The 12,014-nt window shown below is 39.8% G+C and overlaps 1 long non-coding RNA gene across 1 annotated transcript; it reads left to right on the top strand.

Moving 5' to 3' along the window:
- Positions 1–5,557: 5,557 nt before the first annotated feature.
- LOC124264473 lies at positions 5,558–11,308 on the top strand. The gene is made up of 3 exons (XR_006895142.1): positions 5,558–5,661; positions 10,404–10,405; positions 11,299–11,308. It is a non-coding gene; the product is annotated as an uncharacterized LOC124264473 (long non-coding RNA).
- Positions 11,309–12,014: the final 706 nt, after the last annotated feature.

The raw sequence follows: 12,014 nt of genomic DNA, 5'->3' as shown, positions 1-12,014 counted from the left end.
CTCATTATGTACATTTTACATTAATTTGTCCATTTGAAGTTTTTGAGGTTCATATCCGATATTTTACACATGATAAACGTAGCCGAACGTGATACTTGATATAATTATCTCAGTGCAGAAACGAACAGATTGTCCCATTATTGTAACTACAACTGCATCTATCTATTGACAATAAAACGAGACGTACAACAAAATATGTTCTATAATTATATATCATTACCTTTACGAAAGACCTTTACAAAGAATCCCCATTGTTAATGTTGAAACACCTGAGCGAGTATGTCTGGTGACGCCAAACCATCAACAACTCACCACTGTAGAACCAGTTTCCACAATGCCTATAAGTGGTCAAATACTATATTGTATGTTGTATATATATACTTTATGAAGTGTAATTCGAAATATATCATTTGTTATGTTTCGTTGATCTGGATTTTTTATTCCTAATAATGTACACCGAAAACATCACCGTCCGCATTATCAGGGTTGAAGTTTTGTCTGTGGTTGTCATAACGTCCGTCGTCTCGGTAGCGTGGTGTATGTACTCAGCTGATCAATAATGACGCTTCCTGCTTCACAGCTTCCATTGGCGCCGGGTGAGTTACATGGAAGAAGACAATCTATAGAGGTCTTATCTAATACATCCATAATGTTAGTCGTGTTTGCCCAGCCCCCGTCGTGGCACTGTAAACTAACATTGGAGTTATTTATTCGTGGTAAAAAGTTATTTATTCGTTTAAAAATGCACAGACCTGTTCTGTTCTGGGTGACATGTCAACTGGCTTCCGGGGATTAGAGTGTTGTCAATATTGAGTATTTTGCTGATCTGTTAATCGTGCAATTTGGACATATGTTTACAAAGACATCTCTCATTATTGTTGTTATAAGTTAGAAATCCTAGCTCGATACTACTAAGACGCACCCCGTTTAATTAATGCATAGTAGTTGCAACTAAGTCTTAATAATCTCGGTTTTGTTGATAATTTTCATAGAATGGTCCCTTCCGGAATATTTGCGAGAGGTGGTCAGGAATGTCTGTACATATTTCCTTTGGTCCTCACGCCCAAGTCTCACTGACTGACTCAGGTTGTCAGCATCTGTGACTATTGCAGCCCTGTGTACAACTTGGCCCATTTGGCATGATACTGAATCGTAATGCTGAGGGAAGAGGACAAATGAGTCTCCTGTTAGTTCAGATTTCTTACGATTTTGGTATTCATTCATTTGCAGATTGCGTACTGATGACAAGATGATCGGGTTTATCGATAATACGATTCCTGCTCAGAAGTTGTTCGATCAAAGTAACAACATTCAAGGCCAAGTATAATTTTCAAAATCTTTATGGTACTGTTGACAGTGATTCATAAACACATGCTCTGTCATAGTATCCTGTGATGTCAATAACTGGATTATCTGGTCCAGACTTGTGCAGCTGTAATATAGTTGACTTTTGCATTAAACCTACAAACAAACAGGCTTATATTTACTTAATTTTAATGTCACTCAAATGTCTTTTAATCTTGCTAGCATAAAAAAAGCATTCACTGCTTATTTCACGGCATTTAAATATAATTTCCATTTTCTGCTGAAACTGAATCCTTTTGGTGTAAAAGGCAAGGCGGTGAATGAAATTCATGAATGACACCAGGTGTTTGCGAAAAGGGTCACGAACAATGGCCATGACCCGTGTTATGTACATGGCTCAAATTAGAATAAATGTCTTTTGCTCCTACCGCCTTGAAGGATGTATTACTCTAGCCCATTATCCCAATCTACACATCTGTCTATTCACAATGGCTGTCCAAGGGTCATATTACAAGGGTCAGCCAAGTCAGTGACTTCGCCTGATAGAAATACAGGATGTTCTTAGACCCAGGAACAATCAGTCTGGTAGAAACGTCATCTGTTTGTCTCTAAGGTGAGATAAAATAGGGCCTAACGTCGCGTTCTAGATCATTACACTTTAACAGCAAGAGGCATGCACGTTTGTGTTTTGGCCTGTGTCTGACGTGTGCGTGTGTATGCATGCATGCGTGCGTGCGTGTGTGTGTTAAGTTAAACTATTCAAGAGTAATGTCGGCATTACTGAATGCCGACATTTGGCATCAATACGCCTCCCATACTCCCAGTCGTCCAGCCCTTGATCATATTTCCCTTAATGCCAAGGATAACACCAGGTGCCATATTTTAATATATTCTGGTCGGACCCCTCCGGGCGTCGAGCTCGATCCCGATCTTCCGCTCTCCGACCATGTTCTCTATCCACTGGACCACCATTCCGTCTCAGATCTAACACGTTCATGATGCATAGTTTGGTGAAAGACACAAAGGATGTAAACAGAAACATATTATGTTGCTCAACAACCCATCATTCCCGGCGCGTTGGCCAAGTAGCGGACATGTGTGATCACCAAACAACGTGAGGGTTTAGATTCTAGCTGTCCTGATCCTCGATACTATTTCCAGTCAGTAATGACGCACGCACTTTGTCAAGTAACCGTTGTAAAGTGAACCCAACAAGAACACGATATGCGCTCGTCAAGGTGTAGAGCATGAAACACAAGCGTCCATGTCCTTCACATGCATTCGAGTGAAGATACATCAAGACAGACCGGCAATAGAACAGCAGAAAACGCCGAAGAAATGAACGAAGCAAAAGAGTAGAAGGGCTGACACAGCTTCGAGAAAAAGATAGCGTTGAGGGTTGACTTGAAATGACAGCAGATGAAAGCAACAATTGTCCGCTTGCAGGCCAAACCACACACTTTAGTCTTTTGTCTTTCGCCGTTGACTGAGTCAAAATGGTAAGTAAGATAATAGTAGTACTTTTTGTGCCCAAATTTTAATTACAGTTATTTTTGTCTTTCGACTCAGTGGACAGGTACCTCGTATAATACAGGACTTGTACAAGCTGTCCAACACATGCATGCCAGCAAGTCGCTATAACGGCAGAACAATCTTGAAAAAGACGTTGCGCCTTTACGGAAGTGAAATATTACCAGTTGCATCTCTCTGATCACTCTCGCACATCCTCAAGTTCATGAACAGCCAATGCATATTCTAAACGTGACTTCAGCATCGATCTACACTCGAACTTCGGTTTTGTCCCAGCGCGCATTGATATATTAATCGAAGACTTTATCTAATGTAGCTTTAGATGTTTGAGAACCAAGACAGATGGAGTGAAGTAATTTTGTTACAATTGTGGGTTATGAGACGACACGAAACAGTGAAGTCGGACGCTGATAATGTCGAAGCATGTATTAGACGTCTATTTTAGCGTCGTGCCGTTCAAAGGCATGGCTGCCTACTTAAAGCAAAGGCGTGTTCCAAGCAAAGGCATCGTGGTATATCCCAAACAGGACTGATCAGATCTTCCAAAATGGCCAAGGTAGACTACTGCGAGCAAAAGCACGGTTGCCAACTAAAAGCAAAAGGCAAGGTGACGTATTAAATTCAATCAGTCTTGGTACTCAGTCACTTACAGATTTCCATTTATTTGAATACACTGGCTAATAGAGGGTATATATTGAGACACAATGAAATGACCGGCAGAGCAACTGAACGGGTGGATGACTATTCAATATAAAAAGATATGTAAAACGCGGACAGATAAAACAACAAGCCAGTGAGACAGGAAGACGACCTAGTTCACTGATTGACACTGGCAATAACATTCTGATGGTAATCACGTTATGTCCTCGAGGAATCAGACACTTAATAATGCCATGTCATTTTCTCTTTTAGTATGTTAGCCATTGGGCACTCTGTAGTATCGATGGGGTCACTCGGGTTTACGCTGGACACAGTTAAACACAATCACATCTCTCCCAAGATTCAGTACGTGCGTAATGAGCGAGCGCGAGTGAACATTCTTTCAGACATATTACGGCGTGTCATCCTAACATGGGCAGACTGATCTACTTGATTACATCGTTATCTCCAGTATTCTGCAGACATCAGTAGATTTATTGACATAGGATTTGATTGGACATAATTTATAATAGTTTGTGTGCAGTGTGTGTGTACTTTGACATAACGTCTCATACAATCCTTCACATGAACATGAAGTTGTTGAGAACTTGCACCGATGCAGGTGTGTGAGGGGGTGTGGTTGGTGCCGAGGGTAGAGCGTCTAACGGTACGTATTTTGTTGTGTGTGCCCAAAATTGGAATACTGAGTCATGTGGGGAATCGAACCCGGGTCTTAGGCTTGACGAGCGAACGCTTTAACCACTGGGCTACCCCACCGCCCCTGTGTCACCAAAGAAGTACACATATTTCTTCCTTCATATGATGACTAAACTATTATGTATGTGTTATATTGGGGATTGTACTTCTGTTCGGGATTCGAACCCACATTCACAGAGTGAGGCATTTAATTGCCTGCACACTAATCCACTAAGACACCGCGGCCTCAACAAAAATGTCTTCAAAGCTTCGGCATTGTGAGTCGGGCCCATTTACACTTGTCAGAGGGGTACCCAAAGTACATGAAACTACAAGTTGTCAGATTTTTCGTGGAAGCCACGTTGGCACAAAGATCGCTGACTTTGTGTGTTGGCGATTAAGTGCCTCACTCTGAAAGTATGGGTTCGAATCCCGGATGGATCAAAGATGTCCACCTAAGAACACATTTAAATGTCACGAACGTAGTTTGCAAACGGACATTTGTTCCCAGACAAATACTCCAGTGGATGGCCTCTGTGCTATCTTTCTTGGTGGTAATTGGCGCAGCACCCGACATTATTCACTCCCTCACTCACTCATTAGTGATGACAGGGCACGCAAGAAGCATTATGTCAAACAAGCTTTAACAACAGACAGACAGAAAGACACACAAATAGTTTTTAATCAAGACAATCAATGAAGCAATTACTCTCCTCCTCATGATCCAGATGTTTATTTCTAGATACTTGAGTGGAAGACTTGCTCGCGGACACTGGCTAATTACATGTTATACAGGTTAAACGCGTATGTAGGTTCAGCGGGAGACTGTCAAATCTCCAAGGAAACTTTGGCCAAACAATGCCATCGTTACATTTTGTCTGCAACTATGTTTGGGATTTGCTATGTTTATTCCACTGCATTTAGAAACCCTTGTCTAGCGGGGCGACTGCTGGCGAGTCAACTCCGAGTCCAATCAAGCAGAGGTTCATGTAAAATAATTACAATCGCTGGATCTGAGCGTTGACAGGCTCCACAACAGGGATACATCAAAGGCGGAGTGTAGCGTGGTGTATAGAAATCAATAGCATAAGGTCTATAGGGTAGGTTGTCAACTCTCTCCCCTGTCATCACCGAGCAGGATTGATTAACTCCAAACAAGGGACTAACAGAGATAGTCTCGGGAGACGAGATAAAGGTCAGCCCTTGTGTGATTGGCGGAGACAAATTAATGTCATTTGGGGAGAAGGGATATAGATGTGTTGACGGGCAGATGGAACAGAGACTAGACAGCTAGATATCTATGGTTGGAGGAACCATTAGTGCCAGCACTCAGATGACTGTATGAATGCATTGATATATTATAATTGAACATTTTATATGGTGGTTTATGCACATGAAGCAGATCTTCTAGCTTTTCGAGGGAAAAATTAGGTCTGTGTCATGTGCATTTGACTAGTAGTGTTAAGCCAGTTTTAATTATGTTTTTGTTCTGTCAGCTAATCCGGATAACCCGGATTATATGCCTGAGTGATCAGCTCAGTAGGTGTGTCGGTCTACCTGCTTATCGACTGGTACATGAAAACAGAAAGAACTGATAAACTTTATACATAAATGAAAACAAGTATGTATTGTTAGTATGTTTTATTTCTGTGAATATTTTTACATACGATGACGATAACTAGATCTACCATTTCTGATATGCATGCAACAGTATGACGATCATGACATTTAGTAAACATTGATATTTTCACGCCAATACATTAATCCGACATTTTCATTAATCCGACATTTTCGTTAATCCGACATATTTCTCTGCAACCACAAGTGTCGGATTAACGAGAGTTGACTGTACATATATTTACATATAAACAATCTTGTACAATTAAAATGTCACATGACACATACAAGCTAGCACAACTTAAGATTGAAAGAAGCAGAATCCGTATAGTCCATGAGTGTAATTTCGTCATTCTGAAGTCGACGTTTCAGAGTTAGTAGTGTCTCATCCAACCGGACATATTTCCTCCTCTCTGAGGGTGGTTTGCCTCCGGCTGCATACTGTTAGTCTTGACTCAGTTGACATTTGGATGTACTCGTTTCCTCTTGTTCAGTCTGAACATAAATCCCCCTACACCTAAAAACCTACCACCTCTAGCAGTTGGTATAAACTTGACCCATCTGTACCCCTGCCATTGCTGGGACTGATGCTATTGCCAAATTACCATTCCCTTAAGTTCTATTCCAATGAACATTTTTTAAATTATTAATATACATCTGTAAAGTGAAAAGTGTCGTTTTGAAAATGGTTAAATGTAGATGAATACCTACTCATATAGGTGAATGTAATTAATCCTGATTGATCACTATTCACTCAGTTGATTAGTTACTCGAGTCCTCATCATTGGCCCATAGTGCTACCTAGGATACTAAAATCATCACACAGTGCGCAAGATATATTGATCTACAATGCAAGACTACTTAACATGAAGCATTTCTTATGAGAAACAATGATGTCTTCTTCATACGAACAGAATATGTTGTTGACATTAATGAGACAAATTTATCATGGGATGGATTGTTATAATATTGTTGTACAAAAAGTTCTCTACATGTCTTATAATAAGGACATAACAGAAGGAACTGAAATTCATCTTCAACAAATGCTGCACCACACTTCGAGCATAACAGTTGGTTATGATCTTTCAAACAACGTATTAACTAAACACTCAATTTATGCGATGCACAACAAAATATATAGTACACTCTTAAGAGATCTTTTGACTGGAACAGCTCTAATGCATACTTCTTACAAGTAATACAGTGCGCAAGATATATTGATAAACAAACACCAATCAGGTGCAAGACCAGATCGGTGAACATCAAAGGACAAAAAACGTCTACCACATGAGCATAGTTTGAAACCTAAAGGTCTGCGTCATGTGCAGACACCGGTATGGTTGAGAGAGTGAGCACGTCTCTACCACCAACTAATGTCATTTTCTGCCGACTTGAGTCCTATTATATGCATGGATCTGCTATATTGTTCGAATCTGATAACAACGTTGGTCCACAAGCATCATATAATGTCCATAGGTTTTCTAATAACGAGAATATTTGTAACGCGCCTTTTCCAGGCTAGATATCCTTCTCAAATCTGATCATTATTACCCCAGATAATCCAAGCTGCCTGTTAGTCGCTAGAAGGTTGTCTCACGACTTATTTCACCAGGTGCCCATTTTCTGCTGAGTGAACAGACGCAATTTTGAACATACTCACTTGCCTAAGGTGAGACCACATGTATGTGCTTCGTTGTGGGGCAGGACTGAAGTCCTAGAAACTCTCGGGTTTTACTAAATTGGCAAACATCTACGACGTGATATAGCTTGCATACACTCGAAGGTAGCTCCTGTGTAGATCCATTCACTTGGTGCAATATTGCAAGGTCTAACTACGTTACAGAGCTCGGTGTCAGGGTCTTGGTAATCTGGACACTCGGACAGCCGGGCAGGATATGCCTGCAGAAGCTGACACCGTTCTCTATAGATCGCGCTACAAAACAGTCCTACATTGCAATGCCATGGGAAGTACAAGGGTGAAGCTGGATTCTGGAGTGTAGCTGATGTATCGGAGGCTTGAACAGGGAAAGATCTCCTCCTGCTGGGGGCTAAATTTAATTAAGCACCGTCTTGGTACACGTACGTCTTCCCGCGGCCTTCCACGACAGTCTCGTATGTTTATTTTCCAACTACACTGGCTTCTTTGATCAGCCCTACCTCTCTGATCCACTTTTCATGGCAAACAGCCATCTCGCCACTTGAAAGTGGGGTTTACGGGCTATCGGTCCATGCATGCAAGACGATCCCCTGGGCACAATAAGGTGGATGAGTATGGTTTTACGCCGCTTTTAGGTCACAATACGGAATTATTATCAAGCATTTGTATTAACGTGGAGAATACTTCTAATAGTTTAGTGTTTCCGATTTTTCACTAATTTACTTTTCAAATCAATTAAATTTTTGAAAATCCGTTTTACACATATTTCATCATAAACAGTATGTTTACTTTTTGCATCTATCAATGTGTATAGAAAGTCAAGCCTGTGGGTACCATGTAAAGGACATGCTTTAGACCAACTGTCCATGTGAACCATGTTTACGCATTAGATAGTTTGTTTGACATATGGACATACGGATAATGTGGATGAATTGAAACTAAATCTGAACTAGCGATCTCAATTTCCGTCTTAACTACACTTTTAGTGATGACCATCTCGTAACTTTCATGGTCATGTGTAAAGGTAGTGAGACAGTGAGAGAGAAAGAGAGTTATCATATGTTAACCTATTTGTAACATCTTTCTTTAGTGTTAATATGTGAATCAGTGAATCATTCTTAGAAAAGATTTCATTAATTATAAATAAACCCAGCTTAACACATCGTTATATATTGATCATGTCCAAACTGGCTCTAATGAAAAAGTAGCATCTAGTTCATTCTTTCCATCAATCCGTTTCCTGAAGCAGTTCCTGTGTATTCAGCTGGCCCGTTCTAAACCTGGAGCTATGGTTTCAACCAAGTGTTATGTCTTTACGTCACTTTACGTGCTTGATATAATTGCAAATTTTTATGGTTACCAAGGAAACAAGCTTCTTTGAAGCTTAAAAAATGCTAGCTGAGGCAAATCTTTTTCGGTTTAATTTAAGCTGATGTCGTTTTTGTGCGTGACGCCAGACAATGACCATACCAAAGCACTGACGAGGATTGTACGTTGTTTTCTTGTAATGGTGTGTTTTTGTTGTTCTTTTGTCCAACTTAAATTCAGATTCAACTTTTTTTCTTCTTGTTATTTTTGTATATTTATAATCTGCCACGTTGTAACTTCTGTAATCCATGTATTGTCATTCTTCCTTGCCACGTTGTAGAGTACAAATCTGCTTTGTTACATGTTGCAGATGGTGTGGCGAAAAAAGAGTGTAGGTCACCCTCTCATTGTGATTTGACAGGATCTCAACAGTGCGCTTTGCCAGGGGCACCGCTCTGTCTCTCCAGGAGCAGTTGAGATTTGATTTGTAATAACCATAATCCTGGGTCTGTCAGCACCGTCGTTGGTGAACGTCTTCGACCTGACCGTCAGCGTCTACGTCTCCTTTCTCGTGAGGCTGAATACTGATTATGATTACACAATGTCATTTAGAAAGTGATCAAATGTAACATATGTTATATTTGGGATTACACTTTCTTAATATAGTACAGATTCTGGTACTTTTGATGGGTTTAGTCCCATCCGGGACGTCGCGGTGGCTAAGCGGGTTAGGCGGCTGACTTTGTGTGTTGGCGATTAGGTGCCTGACTCTGAGGGTGTGGGTTCGAAACCCGGATGGGACTCAACTCAAAAAAAGAACTAAAATCTGTGCTAAACTAAGAAAGGGTAATTTCCAAAAATAACATATGTTACTGTTGAATACTGATTACAATTGCACAACTCCCCCACTCTATATTGAACATTATCACTCTAATACCCTAGTTGAAGTGAGCATTCTCACCCTTAAGTCATAGTTCAAAATGATTGTGAATACAGTTCTTAAGAACAACTGTTACTGGACAACACATATTTCAAGAGTCCCATTTCCACATTCCACAACAAGTGTTATGTTGCTTTGAATGGAAAGGTTTAACGTATTATCACCTTGTAGTTACAAGTGATGCCCGGGGGAGAACCTTTGTCTCAGCAGTCTGTATTGCAGATTGATGGAGACGGCAACTCGGTTTCAACACTGGAATAAGTATTATATAAGAATTTATCATTGGGCAAACATTTAGATATTCAGATTAGCCTGGGAAAACACCTTGTCTAAGTATCGCAAAGTGAAGGAACATGCAGCGACAAATGAAATGAAACAAATTACATGCACATGTTTAGATAGCAGAGACATTGATCAAGTTGTTAATAAGTTTCCTTGAAAAGAGGAAAAAAACAATTCTACCATCACGGGGCACATCTGTGTATTGGAAACAACATTGCAGTCCAGCCAGAAACGACTCTGTGCTTAACAACTTGTCATTGATCAATTGTGGTTTTCTTGAAGATCCTATTTCCTATCTACATGATCTTAAGCAAATCTACGAGTTCATGTTTCGTTTACAGTTTAATTTGTAAGACAGAACACGATTGATATGAACCCTGCACTATTTGATACGCATGACGCACGTATTTATCCACGAACGTATTAAAGTCGTATATCTCATCTCAAGGGTCAGGTTGACTTGTTGCTGAATAAAAACACCCTCAAAGAAATTTGATGCAAAGCTATATCATCTTTCTTTGGACCTTCGTTTTATCTCTGATAACTCGTACGTTCAACATCTCTGACATTTAAGATTTTGTACATGAAAGATGGCTATGCTTCATCTTATTCATAGGTTTTTTTGCGTGATGCTATTTACGTTCATCTGCACTGCTCTTGGTAGCATGACAGAAGATGTCTTCTTGATTTACAATTTTCGACGTCTCTTATGTAGTGAGGCCATATCAGGGACGCATTGTCACAGAGTAATCTCGACGGACTTTGGTAATATGTTCGATTGAATACCGAAGTATGATTATTCGGAACCTAAAAGGTCCAATCATATATGAAAATGAAGTAGTTCTATCTACGCTGCTGCCAGCAATGTTTAGGCTACTCACAAACCGCCTGGAAATACCTGTGTCTTTACCAGTCATAACATGATGACGATTATGTGAGCTAAATGTTGAAAAATATCCGACGTTAAACAGCCCTTAGATGTATATCACTGAAGCCCGTGAGCAATGGTATGCTCATGACAAAACTAGGACGAGTCTAAACCCTCGATAACTGGTTCCTTGCATGCCGAAGGGTCACAACTCTTCACAGCGAATTGCGGCGCTTCTGTCGACTTAGTATATGAAGTTGCATTGACAGCAAAAACGATTTTCTCTGTCTTCAGAATATTATTCTTGTCAAAGAAAAATGATTTGATCTTAGTTTCAAAATAGATGCGAAACTGCACTCTGTGTCACTTGTTGCAGCAGGTAATTACGACAGTGATAAGTATAGAAGTTACTTCTGGGGCAGATAGAGGCATATGTTACAAATATATCGTAAATAGTATTTTCAACAATTAGAAATGAAACACTGAATTACAACACCATACTTTCTATACGTTGGTTTGTTTCATCTTCAGTATAAATCGTGCCATTGACATATGTGTCATTTCATCATTTCATCACAGTAACGTCTAAACAATCTGAGCCGATATTCACAAACGCATTTCACAGAAGCAACACGTGAAACATATACGGCGGGCATTAGTTCATCTTTCGATTGATATAATTTAGTTTTAGTCGATGATTCACGTCCGGAATGCTTTATATTACAGAGTGAATTTAGATGTGTCTCAAGAGACACTCGACTCACGACAGTTCCAGTGACGCTGTGGACACAAACTTAGACATTAAATTGTTTCAGACCCGTATGCAAACAATACATTTTGGATTTTTATTTATCTGGTTATTAACATTAATTCAATTTATGAGAATTAAAACCATTAAATACATTATCCGCGTACATTGGACTGCCTTTTACAATACTGAATTGTGTAAGAATTAAAGTGAGAAAATATTAAGAAACCAATTTGGCTAAGATTTGTGCAAGAATTAAAGTGAGAAAATATTAAGAGACCAATTTGGCTAAGCTTAACTAAAATTTACTTTCCGTGTGCTTATCAGCAATGGCAACAAAGAAGTCATATAAATGAAAATAAATTGAAATACAAAGTTGACATAGAGTGCCTCTTACAGACACTTAAGTGTCACTGTATAAACT

Source organism: Haliotis rubra, unplaced genomic scaffold (assembly GCF_003918875.1).
Source record: "Haliotis rubra isolate DU_JTF1 unplaced genomic scaffold, ASM391887v1 Scf926, whole genome shotgun sequence".
Taxonomy (NCBI): Eukaryota; Metazoa; Mollusca; class Gastropoda; order Lepetellida; family Haliotidae; genus Haliotis; species Haliotis rubra.
This window is presented reverse-complemented; position numbering and strand designations above follow the sequence as displayed.